This window comes from Arachis ipaensis, chromosome B5, assembly GCF_059453495.1.
Source record: "Arachis ipaensis isolate K30076 ecotype BB chromosome B5, ASM5945349v1, whole genome shotgun sequence".
Classification (NCBI taxonomy): domain Eukaryota; kingdom Viridiplantae; phylum Streptophyta; class Magnoliopsida; order Fabales; family Fabaceae; genus Arachis; species Arachis ipaensis.
In genome coordinates this window covers 126,173,279-126,189,201 of record NC_142440.1, presented here as the reverse complement: position 1 = coordinate 126,189,201, position 15,923 = coordinate 126,173,279, and positions in this window count along the sequence as shown.

Here is a 15,923-nt window from a genome sequence, read left to right as displayed (position 1 = left end):
CCTAGCATAGATGGCATATCTGTATGTTTCTTTAATGTTGCACTGAGGTTTAAATTTTGGGTAATGCTACCGTGCTGAAAGCAAATTTTTTTAGCATGTGAGGAAGTGATGTGTCGTCATTAGATGAGTGACGCGTATGAGTACTGTGATCATATCCACGGACAATTTCTGTCACAGTCAGAAGGATGTAGAAAAGTGATTAGGTAGAATATATTAATGTTATCTTAATGCTTGTGATTATGTTTATTGGGCTTTTTGATGAGCTAGCCAAATTATTTTTTTAAGTATGGACTAAGTTTTCAATATGAGTTTATGGAAAAAAAACTTATTCGATTGACATTTTTATGACAATACAAAAATTGATCTCTTGAAAAATAACCTTGTATTTATAACATATAAATAATATACAATGATATATGCTTTTATATTATAAACAAAAAAGTGTAAGATTAATTTGTTGTCGAATAATTTATTATTTATAAAGCAAGGATATATATATATTTTTTCAAAGAAAGTTATAATAAAGAATTTAAATAGGTATTTAAAATAAGTTTTTAAATGTATTTTATTTTATTATTTTTTATTTATTATTTACGACATAAAAATATATTTTTAAAGTAAGTCATCATTATAAGAAATTTAAACAAGTATTTAAAATTAATTTTAGTGACTAGGTAAAGGAATTTTTACAATGTTTAATTCATAAATCATGGAGAAATAAGTTTTAAAATATGATATTTAATTAATCAAAAGTTTTTTATGAATATTTTTATAATTTAATTTAATACACTGTCAGTGTAAAATAATTTTATACGTACATCTAATAATTACATAAGATCATATAGTAAAAATAACTATATTTTGTATTGATTATGTGAATAGTCATAAAAAAAATAAATAAATATCATTGTATAATAATGTAAAATATTTTACATTGTCAATGTATCTCCAAAGATCCAACATATTTGTACGTAAATTTATATAAAATTTAAAAATCAAAACGTCAAGAAAGAGATATATATAAAAAAAAAGTGAGATTTAAATTTAAATTAGACGAAAATTTGGGAAAGAAAAAAAGTTGGACAATTATTAAAATAATTGAGAGATTAATACTATTTTTTAATTTTATTGAAACTTTCTAAAATATTAAAGTGGGTGGACACGGTAAATATTTGATTTTATCTATATTATTATTATTGGACCAAACCTACTTTTAATTATTTCATGGACCAACAAAACATTTAAGCTAAATTTAAACTCAAAATTCTGATTACAATAAAATACATTTAAAAACGTTCGGTAAGTCGGGTACCGGACGGTTCGGGTTAGGACCCTGAGGTCAATGCTTCGGATGGTGGAGAAGCTCGTCTGGCCGTGGTTTCCAGGTTCCGGGTGAGCGAGGTCCCGAGCACTTCTGATGGAGAAAGGGGGGGTGCCACCTGCAAAGACACTCCGACGCCCTTGTCAGAATATGTGCAGGCGGAGAGGGAATGATGTGTGAAATGTGACGTACCTTGGGGGGAGAGCCAGTCTCCCCCTTATATACATGTCAGTGGTGGGCCCTTCGAATAGGCAGGCCCATGTCCCCAAAGGGGTTATCCCACGGCTGTGAGTGAGCCGTACGGGACGCGTGTCCGGGTCGGGTGGAGGACGCACCATTGGGCCGGCGAGAACTCGGGTCGAGTTGACCCGCATGAGTTTGGGCCAGGCCGTAACAGTGCCCCCGACGCGTCAGCAATGGCTCTGGGGGCCATTGATGGCGCGTGATGTTTACGCTCGTGCGTTGTCGTTGGGTCGGCTGATCGTGGGGGAACGCGTCTCTTGTGCGCGTGTCTCTTGATCTGCTGTGGCATCTGTTTGCCATTTCGTTCTCCGCGCTGGGCATTTAATGCTCATAATGATTTGAAAAAACCCGCGCGCAAAGACTATTTTGCCCTCGCTTCCTTTCGCGCTTTTGGGGGTGCTTTTTAAACAGTTTTCTCCCTATTTACTCCCTACTCTTATCATTTCCAATTTCTTCTTTCCCTAACATCCAAAGTTTCCTGCGCGGACTCCTTCCTGCTTCAACTTCCAGCCCAGATTTCTTTCATCGTTCCAGGTAATCTTCTGATTTCTCCCTTCTTGTGTCTGTGTTATGCTCTGTTATTGTGTGATTTGTCGTTTGCATCTACTGCATGGCTGGTTTTATTTTTGATAAGAGGTTTTTCCAGTGTTGGGATAGGTGGGTTAGGAAAGGGGTACCATTCCAGGATAGGCTTTTTGGGTGGTTTGTGAGGTAGGTGCAGTTTTTAGCCGTATCTGGTTATGATTGAGTTGGAAAGACGTAGTTTCTGAGTTTTTTCGAGCTCCCGACCTTATAGACTAACGGAGTGGTACCCCGCTGTAGGTATGCCTCGTGTTGTCTCCCGGTCTTCCGGATCCGCTGCGGCTTACGACCCGTATGCTTGGGTGACTGATGATATAAGGAGTTCACCCAACCAGATGGACTTGGAGGAATTGACGGAGTTCCGGCAAGCCGGTTACCTATGTGGGGGGACTGACGAGGAGGCCAACTACGAGGCCATTGTCCCGCTTCCTCGCGAGCGTATTTATGAGCTCAATTTCCATTCTCCTCGCGTTCCCGATTGGATTTGGTTTTACAAGTCCATGTTCACACAAGTCGGTGTTCGGATACCGTTCTCCGATTTTCAAATGGCGCTGCTGAACCGGATATCCGTCTGTCCGTCTCAACTTCATCCGAACAGCTGGGCTTCGATCCGTTGCTTCGAGATGGTCTGCGAGTACTTGGAGCTACCGGCTTCGGTGGACGTTTTTCTTTATTATTTCAAACTTACCAACCCCTCCAAGCAGGGGAAAGCAAGAAAGGGGTTTCTTTCTTTCCGTGCTGCCCAGGGTAGGAAGATTTTTAGCCTTTTTGAGGATTCCTACCATGGTTTCAAAGATAAGTATTTCAAGGTTCGTCCCGTCAAGGGTCGCCATCCCTTCTGGTTGTCGTTAGAGGGGGAGCGCCTTATCCAGACCTACTGGAGCTTTGGCGCGGGGTCGAATCCTTTTGTGAAAGTGTCGTACAAGAGGTTGTCGGCTGTAGATAGACAGATAGCGGACGTTCTTCTTGCTATCTTTGAAAAGAATCCCGTGAACCCCCACCTTCTTATGGGTGAACGGGAGGCCGGCCGGAGCTATATTCGTGAGTTCCTTTTCTTGTTTGCATATGTTTCTTGCTTTATATGTATGTCGGTTTGACGGTTAACGTTCTTGTTGTTTATTGCAGTGGAAATGTCTGCTACCGTGACTGGTCTTGAGAACCTGATGAAGACCTTTTTTGATGCTAGTGATGATGAGAATGCCGAAGGGAGAGACGCCGGCAAGTCGGAGGGTCCATCAGGGGAAAAAACGGGCCAAGCTTCCCCTGCTCTGGATACCGAAGCGTCGGGAAAGCAGGGCTTGGGGGATCAGGCTTCCCCTCTTCACGAGGAGGGACCTGCTGACGAGCAGGCGACTCACACCCCTCAACCGGACAGCGATGTGGAGCTTATCCATACTCCTAAGAAGCGAAAGATGTCTTCTAGCCCGGAAGGGGTCCTTACCGTAATGGAGAGGAATTTTGATGCTTCTAAGTTCATTGATTCCCAACTGATACCGGGGACAGAAGAGCATTTTCATGCAACCGAGCTGTCGGGGCAGGCGAGGTGGATGTATCGTACCTTGCTTCGTGGGGCCGTGATAGCTCGGAAGGCCGAGTTTGAGTTATCCGGTATGGAGGCGCTTCAGAGGAAGCTTGAGTCTTCTGTTAAGGCAAATAATGATTTTAAGGCTCAAGTCGAACTCCTCCAGGGTCAGCTGTCCGAGATGGGGGGGAAGCTTAATGCTGCTGAGGAGAAGTCCTCGTTTGTTGCGGAGAGGTTGAAGGCGTCCGACGAGACCGTGGCCCGGCTTCTCGAGCGTGAGATGACATTGGAGGGTCAACTGAACGCCGCTCAGGGTCGGGTTGTCGCGTTGGAGAGGGAACGGGAGCAGGCTATCTCGGAGGCGAAGGCCGCTAAGGCAGAGGCCGTTGAGCTTAAGAAGAAGCTTAAGGTGGCCAAGGAACAAGGGAAGAATGCCATCTTGATGACCGAGGACGCCCTAAAAGCTCAGCTGAAGATCGCTGCTCCTGATTTCGAGACGTCGTCGATTGGTGTTTTCAAAACTATCCAAGACGGGAAAATTATTGATATGCCGAGGAAATGAAGTCTCGTAACTTAGGATATTTTGTTGCGCATTTGTTGAACGCCCTGTTGATATTTTGTCGTTTCATTTGTCTTGAACAATTTACTTGTCCCGTTCCGTATGTTGACGCTTTATGAGTTATCGTCGTTTGATTGTTATGATTTTTGCTAGTCACATTATTTTGTCGTGTTGCCGTTACCGTGTTACCGTTTACTCTGGCCGGGCTTATTTCTTGTGCCCGTCTCGCCGTTTTCGGATTTGGCGGTAATTCGGGCCGATTCGGTCGCGTAGTCGTCGAGTTGATTAAGGCGTATGAGCCGTCTGGCTCCCGGGGTGATCAGTCCCGGGGTGCCGTTTTAAGTTTTGGTCGTGAGAAACAAACGTGGAGTAAAAGAGTTTTAACAATTAAGAAATTTGAACAAGTGAAAACTATTCGTCAGTTAGGCAAGTATTTGACAAAGTAAGCAAACAAGATGAATTAACTATGTGGACAGGGCAAATATTAACTATTTGGCTAGACTCCCTGGTCGGTGAGCCGGTGGATCAGGAGTAGAACCTCTTTAGGTTACCTGCGTTCCATGTTCTGGGTACTTCCTTGCCGTCAAGTTTTTCGAGTTTGTAAGCGCCCTTACCGAGTACCTCCCTAACCCTGTAGGGACCTTCCCAGTTTGCCGCCAGCTTGCCCTCCCCTGGGGTCGGGACGCCGATATCGTTGCGTCGCAGGACGAGGTCCCTTTCTTCGAAGTCTCGTTTGAGGACTCTTGCGTTGTAACGCAGGGCTATCCTCTGTTTCAGCGCCGTTTCTGTTAGGTGAGCGATCTCCCTTGTTTCTTCGATAAGGTCTTTCTCGACCCCTTCGCTCATGTCCGCGATTAGTAGTCGGGGGCTCGGTTCGCCGATTTCAACCGATATTACCGCGTCGACCCCGTATGTTAGGCGAAAGGGGGTTTCCCCCGTGGCGCTTTGCTCGGTTGTCCTGTAGGACCATAAGACGGAGGGGAGTTCGTCGGCCCAGTTTCCCTTCTTACCATCTAGGCGTTTCTTTAGACCAAGAAGGATGACTTTGTTTGCGGCCTCTACCTGCCCGTTTGTTTGGGGGTGTTCTACTGAGGAGAACTTTTGCTTTATCCCCAGGCCAGAGAGGAATTCCATGAACTTCTTGTCGGTGAACTGAGTCCCATTGTCCGAGATAACGACCTCTGGGATTCCGAAACGGGTTATCACCTGCCTCCACATGAACTTCCGGCAGTTGGAGGACGATATGGTGGCTAGTGGCTCAGCCTCTACCCATTTGGTGTAGTAGTCAATGGCTACAATGAGGTATTTGACTTGTCCTGGGCCGACCGGGAAGGGTCCCAGGAGGTCGACTCCCCATTGTGAAAAAGGACGTGTAGTCGTTAGCGAGCTTAGCTCGGAGGCTGGTGCCTTGTGGAAGTTGGCGTTTTGTTGACACTTTGTGCACTTTGTGACAAATTCCTTCGAGTCCTTCATCATTGTTGGCCAGTAGTATCCTGCTCGGATGAGCTTCCTTGCTAGGGCTTTGCCCCCGATGTGATGTCCGCAACACCCTTCGTGGACTTCTCTAAGCACGTAGTCCGTTTGATCGGGGTGCAAACACTTCAATAAGGGCTGGCTGAGTCCCTTTTTGAATAGTTGTCCCTGTATGATTGCGTATCTGGCCGCCTCCCTTCTTAAGGCTTTGGCCGCCTTCTCATCTTCAGGTAACTTGCCTAGTTCCAGGAAGTTGGTAATGGGATCCAGCCATGAGGGGCTCGCCTCCGTCAGGTGGAGAGCGACCGTTGGTTCCTTCACCATGCCCTGGATGAGCGACCGGTTACCCGATCCTGGCTTTGTGCTCGCTAGCTTTGATAAAAGGTCTGCTCGTGTGTTCTTTTCTCTTGGAACGTGTCGGATAATGACCTCCTGGAACTGGCTTGTCACTTTCTTAACCTTTTCCAAGTACTTTTGGAGGAGGGGGTCTCGGGCTTGATAGCTCCCGTTCACCTGCGAGGTGACGACTTGGGAGTCGCTGCATACTTCGACCCTCGTCGCCCCGACTTCTCGAGCCAACATTAGTCCGCCTAGGAGAGCCTCATATTCTGCTTGGTTGTTCGATACTGGGAACTCGAACTTGGTCGATTGCTCATAGATGACCCCTGCTGGGCTTTCCAAGATGACCCCTGCTCCTCCGGACGTTTGGTTGGAGGCTCCGTCCACATGAAGCCTCCACCGTGTGCCCGTTTCCTCGGGAGGATCGCCCGTTACCTCCACCAAGAAGTCAGCCATTGCCTGGGCCTTGATTGCGTGTCGAGGCTCATACTGTAGGTCATATTGCGAGAGCTCGATGGCCCAGGTCATCATCCTTCCAGCCAAATCAGGTTTTTGTAGTATTTGCCGAATCGCCTGATCTGTCCTCACAACTATACGGTGACTCTGGAAGTATTGTCTTAACCTTCGGGAGGATATTAGGAGCGCCAGCGCCAGTCTTTCCAGTTTGCTGTACCTCAGCTCTGGTCCCTGGAGTGCCCTGCTCACGAAGTAGACGGGCTGTTGTGTCCTCGCTTCCTCTGTAACGAGGACCGCGGCCAGCGCTTCCTCGGTTACTGACAGATAGAGGTAGAGCGGTTCTCCGGCTCTGGGTTTCCCGAGGACTGGTGGTGCCGCCAGGATTTGCTTGAAGTGGTTGAATGCTTCTTCGCACGCTGGTGTCCATTCGAACGTCATTCCCTTTCTCATTAAGTTGAAGAAAGGTATGGCCTTTGCCGCCGATGCGCCGAGGAAACGGGACAAAGCTGTCAATCTCCCAGCGAGTCTTTGGACGTCTTTGATGCAACCCGGACTCTTCATTTGAAGGACAGCTTGGCATTTTTCGGGATTGGCTTCCACTCCTCTTTGAGTGATCATGAAGCCTAGGAACTTTCCGGCCTCCATGGCGAACGCGCATTTGAGTGGATTAAGCCTCATGCCGTGTTGTCGTAGGGACGAGAAAACATCGTTAAGGTCACTCAGGAGATCGTCAGGTCGGGCGGTTTTTGCGAGTATGTCATCTACGTAAACTTCCACTGTTTTGCCCAGGAGTTCGCTGAATATCTTATTCATCAACCTTTGGTATGTGGCTCCTGCGTTTTTTAGGCCAAATGGCATGACCTTGTAACAATAGATGCCTCCTGGCGTTATGAACGCCGTTTTTTCCTCGTCAGGTCGGTGCATCGGTATCTGGTTGTACCCTGAATAGGCGTCCATGAAACTCAGATATCTGTACCCTGCCGCTGCGTCAACGAGCGTATCAATATTAGGTAAGGGGTAGCAGTCCTTGGGACAAGCCTTGTTGAGGTCAGAATAGTCTACGCACATTCTCCACCTCCCGTTGTGTTTTTTAACCAGAACCACATTCGACAACCAAGTCGAGTAATCCAGTTCCCGGATGAATCTCGCTTCTAAGAGGCTGGCCGTTTGCTTGGCTACCTCGTCTGCCCTTTCCTGCGACATTTTCCTCCTTCTCTGTGCCACTGGTTTGGCTCCTGCCTTTACGGCCAGGTGGTGTGACATGAGCTGGGGGTCTATTCCTGGCATGTCGGCAGGCGTCCAGGCAAAGAGGTCGGCGTTAGCCCTGATCATCTCCATCAAAGGCTCCTTTATTTCGTGCGGGAGGTTCCTGTTTATGAATGTGAACTTATCGTGCTCCTCGCCGACTCTGAACTTCTCCAAGTCTCCTTCCGGCTCTGGTCTGGGTTTGTCGTCTACCCTGGCGTCCAGGTCGGCCAGGAAAACTCCTGACGCCTCCTTTGATTTTTTCCTGAGAGAAAGGCTGGTATGGTCGCAAGCGACTGCCGTTTCCAAGTCGCCCCGGAGGGATCCCACGGATCCGTCGTCGGTGATGAACTTCATCACCAGTAGTTTCGTACTGATAGCTGCCCCCAGGTCGTTGATGGTCTTTCTCCCCAGGATGATGTTATAGGCCGTTGAATCTCGTAATATTACAAAGTCTGCCATGATTGTCCTTCGTCTTTGCCCTTGTCCCACAGAGGTCGGGAGTGTTATGATTCCATCTGGCTTTATGAAGTGGTCTCCTAACCCTACCACACCGTGTTGGTGGGTCGTCAGGTCGGAATCCCTCAATCCCAGGGCATCGAAAACGTTTCGGAACATGATGTTTGAGTCTGCCCCCGTGTCTACCAAGATTCGTTTGACGAGGCCAGTTCTGACCCTAGCCGTGATGACCATGGGCGGACTCTCCGGCGCTTCGTCGAACCATTGGTCCTCCGGGCCGAAAGAGATAGGTGGGAGACCCTTAAGACCTCTACCAGGTGGGGCGGAGATCGCTAAGACCTTGGCGTCTTTCTTCTGCGCCGATTTCGACCTCGGGGCGGTATTCCTGGCCGTCACCACGTTTACCACCGTGAGACCGTGGTCGTCACCCTCTGGCTCCTGTCGTCGTCTTGTTGGTCGGGATCTGTCCTCGTTGTCGTTGTCCCGGTTGCGTCTCCTTGGTTCCCTTATAAGGTGGGAGAAGTCGACGAGTTTGCCGTCCCTGATAGCTTGCTCGAGGGCATCCTTTAGGTCAAAGCAGTCTTGGGTCTTGTGCCCGTAACCCTTGTGGTACTCGCAGTAGAGGTTCTTGTTTCCTCCCGTCCTGTCCTTCAGTGGTTGGGGCTTCGACAGTATCCCCTTTTCTGCTATCTGTTGGTAAGCTTCAGTGATCGATGCCGTAAGGGGGGTGTAGTTGGTGAACCTCCCAACTCGGGGGAACGGTTTGGGTGGTTTGCTCGGACCGCCGTCCTTGGCGTGTTCCTTTGGTCTTTCTCTGGCTTCGAAGTGCCGGGATTGGTTGTAGGCGGGCTGCCGTTTATTGGCAGCCACGACCCGGCTGACTTCCTCGTCATTAATGTATTCTTTGGCCACGCATTGGATCTCTTGCATCGTCCAGACGGGCTTCGTGGTGAGGTGTTTCCTGAAATCCTCATTTGACAGCCCGTTCGTTAAGCACAAACTTGCCACTGAGTCGGTCAGACCGTCAATTTCCAGGCACTCATCATTAAAACGGTCCAGGTACTTCCTGGTCGGCTCTCCGGTTCTCTGTGTCACCCCCAGCAAATTGATTGGGTGTTTGGCTTTGGCGATCCTAGTTGTGAACTGAGCCAAGAAGGCGCGGCTGATGTCGGTAAATTGGGTCACCGAGCCTTGCGGGAGGTTGTTAAACCACCGTATTGCCGGGCCCGCTAAGGTGACCGGGAAAGCGCGACATCTGACCTCGTCTCCCACCCCTTCTAGGTTCATCCTGGCCTCGAAGGCCGTCAAGTGTTCCAGGGGGTCTTGTGTTCCGTCATACTTCATGTCTGTCGGTTTGTCGAAATGTTTTGGTAATCGGACCTCGAGTACAGAGCGGTGGAAAGGGGTCGCTCCTATTATGACGGGTCCTCGGACAGTTCTTCTCGACTCATCGTTCTCGCGGTGACGTTCCTCGTTGCCTCTGTTCGACGCGCGCCGCCTTTCGTGTCGGGCGTAGATGATGGGGTCGCGACTTCTTCTTCTGGGGCGTATCCGTTCCTCAGTGCTCTCCGACTCGCCTTGGGGGCTCGGCGTGCGCCTCGAGCGGCTTCTTGAACGGGAACGGGTGGGGCTCCGCTCTGGGGAGCGTTGGTCGCGTTCTCTTTCTGCTAACCTGCGCTCTAAGTCCTGCATTCTGTGGCGTAGTTCTTGCATTATCCTGGCGTGGTTGTCACCCGTCCCCCCGAAGGGGCGTCTCTCGTGAGTCTGCGTCGCATCCCTCGGGGGTGATCGTTGCTGCTGTCGGGAGTCCGTCGCGACGGCGCCTCCCCCGAGAATGGGAGGCGCTACCTCGGAACCAGCTCCAGTCTGGACCAGCACGAAATCCATGAACGTTCCCCACAGACGGCGCCAATGTTCGGTAAGTCGGGTACCGGACGGTTCGGGTTAGGACCCTGAGGTCAATGCTTCGGATGGTGGAGAAGCTCGTCTGGCCGTGGTTTCCAGGTTCCGGGTGAGCGAGGTCCCGAGCACTTCTGATGGAGAAAGGGGGGGTGCCACCTGCAAAGACACTCCGACGCCCTTGTCAGAATATGTGCAGGCGGAGAGGGAATGATGTGTGAAATGTGACGTACCTTGGGGGGAGAGCCAGTCTCCCCCTTATATACATGTCAGTGGTGGGCCCTTCGAATAGGTAGGCCCATGTCCCCAAAGGGGTTATCCCACGGCTGTGAGTGAGCCGTACGGGACGCGTGTCCGGGTCGGGTGGAGGACGCACCATTGGGCCGGCGAGAACTCGGGTCGAGTTGACCCGCATGAGTTTGGGCCAGGCCGTAACAAAAACTTATTTTAAATACCTATTTAAATTTCTTATCATGATTTTTTTTGTAAAAAAAAAATATCGTTGCTTTATAAATAATAAATTATTCGACAATAAATTAATCCTACGTTTCTTTATTTGTAATATAAAATTTCTTGTATCGTTACAATAAGATTTTTTTTATAAATTAACATTGAAAACTTAGCCCACACATGAAAATAATTTGGCTAGCCCATCAAAAAGTCCAATAAATATAATCAAAAGCATTATGGCAACATTAATCTATTTTACTTAATCACTTTCATACACTCTTCTGATTGTGTGACAGAAATTGTCTGTGTGTGTAACCACAGTACTCATACGCGTCACTTATTCAATCATAACACATCAGTTCCTCACATGCTGAAAAAATTTGCTTTCAGCACGGTAGCATTACCCTTAAATTTTAGCTAAAGCTGGATGTAGTTTAAGAATTCAAAATGTGTGTGAATGAAGGATGTGTGAGTAGTGTATAATGACAAAAAAAATGGAAAGACCACTATAAAATGAACTTGTAATTAGGTAATTTTTTATAAATAATTAAAAATTAATACTATATTTCAAAAAGCAAGATAAAAGAAATGAATTATGCAAAATACAGTTATAGTTAAATTAACTGAATATAAAAATTTTTATTTATTTATTTATTGTACATGAATGTATTATTTTAGAGATTTGAAATATTTTAATATATTTTAATTATAAATAAAATAAAAATTATGTTGAGTTATTTAGTATTATTCAACATTTTCCTATTAAAGGGCAGAATAGCATCAATCATCAATAAGGGAAATAAAATTTCATTGTCATTAATATTAACGGGAAATATATCCCTTATAACTTCAAATAACTTCAAAGTACCATGTTTGTCCGTTCATTATATTAATGAATTATAAAATTGACAAATTCATATGAAATTATTTTTTATTTATTTTAAAAATTTTATAAATAAAATTTGAAGAAATGGACAATTTAACAGAATGAATATTTTTTGAAACCAAAGATATTCCCAATTTATATCGAATATATAGTTATGTTTAAAATGAATTTGAGATTTAAAATTTGAATATTTTTAGTTTAATTGAATGATTGTAATTCAGACCATGAAATTTGACTTTTATGATATTTTAAATTTTAAATTTTATTTATTTTTAGATTAAATCAGGGTATTGTTAAAATTTAATATTCCCAAGCAGAGTCTTTTAGGAGGTTGAAAAGAAAAATTATTAGTCATTCATGTATTTTGGATTTAGTAAGTGCTAAAATTTGCATAAGGAAGTAAACTATAAATCATTCCAGTTAGTTTTTTATTTTCTCCTTTAAATAATTGTCCAATAGTAAAGGTAAAAAATTGATAACAAAATGTTAAAAGGTATTTTACACGCAATGTTTAGGTAAATTTTTTCTGTTCACAATTTTTTTTCTTCTTTTCAATTATATACATTTGAATAAGATATAATGTATCTGACCCAATTAAAAGTTAACCTGCTATCAAAGGTTACCAAGTAAATCAGGTTTTAGATTTTTAAGTAGTCTATTTATAAAAAAAAAAAAAATTTAAGTAGCCCATTTGTAAATTAAAAAAAATCAATTTAAAAAATAACTTAAAAAAATTGATATCCAAAACAAAATATGAAATTCAAAATCATAAAATCAAAATAAAAAAATTATTTTTCAATGAATATTATTCTAAATCCAAAGGTTCAAAGTCCAGAGTCCAGAGTCCAGGCCAGAGAGATAAAGACTGTTGGAAGCACCATTGGAAGGCCATCGAGTAACAGTTCATGACATTGCAGAAGATTAAAAGTCCAGGCATATAACATGCTTTATGGGGCTTAAAAAGCCAATTGTGGTCCAATTTTCTTTCATTGAGTCACTAGCAGCAAAGCACTTTATCTCTCGCATGAGAAACAAAATCAAAACTGAAAGCTTTTGTGCCTGTTTGTGAAATCTGTTTGTGCATGCATGCAATGCACGGTAACGACGCATTTGGAGTGAAAAGAGTGTTCATAAGAGAAGGATGAAACAGAATATTCAACCGTTTATAAGATTATTAGGGATTATCACTGATATTTCTATTTTTGTAGTTATTTAATTTCATACTTGCTTTATACATCGTATGTCCAATATTTAATTGTGACAGAGATTATTGAAAGGAATTTTAGTGATGACAGGTTTAGGCCCACAGATCTTTTTTTTTTTTTTTGTAAAATTTAGTTAAATTGTAATTAATGAACTAATAGTTAATAAATTAAATTATAAGTGGAAAAGACTTGGAAATTTAAAATTTATCATTTGAAAGGATAAAAATATTTGAAACATAAACTAAAATACTTATCTTAAAGATTTTAGCTTAAAGTTGGGACAAAAGCACTAAAAAAAAGAGGGGTTTACTATTCACCCTTCCACCAAATTGACCATAATTTACAATTCGGAACTCCGATTGACAAGCTATTTGTGGTCACGTGTTCGTATCAGAATTTTCTTTAAATCTAACTAAACATTGTGGTAAGAAATTTTCAATTTCATGTCCAATTCATCGTTCCTTGTTATTTTGCATTTTGGGGTTTATGTGTTGAAAGATTTTGATTTTTGATGTTTAGGAAAAGTCCAACTTTAAGTAGTATTGAGGTTTCAGCACATGGCTGCATGGAGCAAGGTAAGAAATCTCAATTTCTCCTATTTTTTTTTAATTTATGCAAAAATCCTAGGTTGAGAATATGTGAAATTGTGTAATTAGATGGGCTAGAGCTTTTTGGATTAATCATGGGCATGAAGTGGAGTTTGCTCAGCGTGATTTTGGTGCAGAACTCTTGAATTAGTGGTTGCAAGGTTTTGAGGGTTTGGAATCACCGACGTTTAAGGTAAGGGTTCGAATTTCGAGTAGGCATTATGTAGAGTTATGTGAATGCCTAGACTAATTGACCATAGGATAAGTTTGGATTGAATTTCGTTGTTGATGTGATTAGTGAATTAGTATGTATATGTGTGCAATTGATTTGAGATTGGATATGTGTATGTGATTTTGGTGGAATTATGAAATATGATAATGATTAGTGTGAAATTGGGCTAGAGACCGTAATGAGGTAATTCTTGGTAAGTTGGGTAGAAATTGAGATGTTGTACAGTTTAATTAATTGGTTTATTTTAGTATTGTGCAAATTGATAGAAAGTGGATAATTGATTAGGAGTTGATGTTATAGATATTGGATGAATATGAGATGAATTGAGTATGATGAGAGAACATTGAAAATGCTTGAAAATGTGATTTGGGTTGGTTTAAAGGATAGGAGTTGAGAATTTAGCATATATGGAGATAATGCAGAATTTTGAGAAAAGTAATTTTTAACCAACTTCGATGGACCATAACTTGGCACTTGGAGTTCGGATCTAAGTGAAGTTTGTCTCAAGTTAAAGATAATTAAATTGCCTTAAAAACGATATAAAGATGAGGGAAAATGAATTTTTATAGAAGGATTTAGGAGGATTTGAAGTTAGGTACAAAAATCGGTGTTGCTGAGAAAACCAGTACCAGAAGAATTTGGTATGTGTGCACACGCACACAATGGTGTGCACGCACCCATCTGTAGGGGTATTAAGACTCCTGCATACACACTAGCATGTGCGCATGCACGAAAAGGGATATTTGCAGGTTGTGCGTACACACGACTGGTCATGTGTACGCACAAGCTGGATGTGCATCTAGTTTGTGCGCACGCACACAATGATATATACACACAAGCCCGATTTTTCATCAAAAACTCTGTTTTCACTGTTTGACCTTCTCGACAAGCCTGTAAGCCCTCATAACCCCTGTTTTAAGTATTTTAACCCAATTTTAAGCCTTGATTAAGTATGAGGTCATACCGAGAGTTCAATTAAACTGTTCCTTATTAGATACTTGGTTAAACCGGATGATGTTATAGCGGGGACGGTGGTTTGTCCCGTCCGCAGTAAGGACAGTGGTGCTATCTCGCTCACTAGACAAAGGAAATGATAAATTGAATGAAATGAGGTTAATGAACCTAGTGAATTTGAGAATTGATTATAAGACATTGAGATACTGCTGTGATTTTGATTTTTGTATACTCTTGGCAAGGACGTGGCAAGGACGGTCGTAATATCTCGCTTGCGTTGAGTTGAGCTATACTAAAGCAAGGATGGTGGTTAAGTTTTTTTTTACCACAAGAGCTTGAAATATCTCTTTGATCAAAAGGAACTTAATATGTGCGAGAGGATATGGATGGGGTTGCTGAAAGACTATGATTTCGAACTGAGTTACCATTTAGGCAAAGCTAATCTGGTGACAGATTCTTTGAGCCAGAAGTCATTATATGTTGCTTGGATTATGCCTGAAGAAGAAAAGTTACTGAAAGAGTTTAAGAACCTGAATTTGGGTGTTAGAGAGGTAGCTGAGAATATGTGCTTAAATCAGTTACATATCTCCAGTAATTTCAAGGCTGAGATTTAGAAGGCTCAGTAGAATGATCAGGAGCTGTAGAAAATGCTACAAGTCATTAAACAAAGAAAACAAGGAGAGATCACTCAAGACAGAAAAGGAGTTTGGAGGTACAAGGGAAGGATCTGTGTATCGGATGTGGGAGATTTGAGGCGAGATGTGTTAACAGAAACTCACTGGAGTAAGTGTTCGATCCATCTAGGGAGTACTAAGATGTATCATGACCTGAAGGTAATGTTCTGGTGGCCGGAAATAAAGAATGATGTGGCATTGCATGTTTCAAAATATTTGACCTGCCAGAAAGTAAAGATTGAGCACCAGAGACCGTGTGGAACTTTACAACCTTTAGAAATTCCACAGTTGAAGTGGGAAGGTATCACCATGGACTTCGTGTCAGGATTGCCGAGGACTAGGGCAGGATTTGACGTAGTATGGGTAATTGTGCATCAATTGACGAAGTCTTCTCACTTCTTGCCTGTCCGGATGAACTATACCTTGGAGGAGTTAGCCCGTCCGTATATCAAAGAGATTATGAGACTGCATAGTATGCCGACAACCATAGTTTTTGACAAAGATCCTCGTTTTACTTCAAGATTCTAGGGGCTTTTCAAAAGGCATTTGGGACACAATTATGTTTAAGCACTGCTTATCACCCACAGACGGACGGACAATCAGAAAGAACCATTCAAATCTTGGAAGATATGATGAGAGCGTGTGTACTGGACCAACCAGGGAGCTGAGATCGGTATATGCCGTTGGTGAAATTTTCGTACAACAACAGCTAGCATGCGAGCATTGGGATGGCTCCGTATGAAGCACTGTATGGAAGAAAATGCCAATCTTCACTTTGTTGGTACGAGGCAGGTGAATCAAGTATTCTGGGTCCTGACCTGATAGCTGAGACATCCT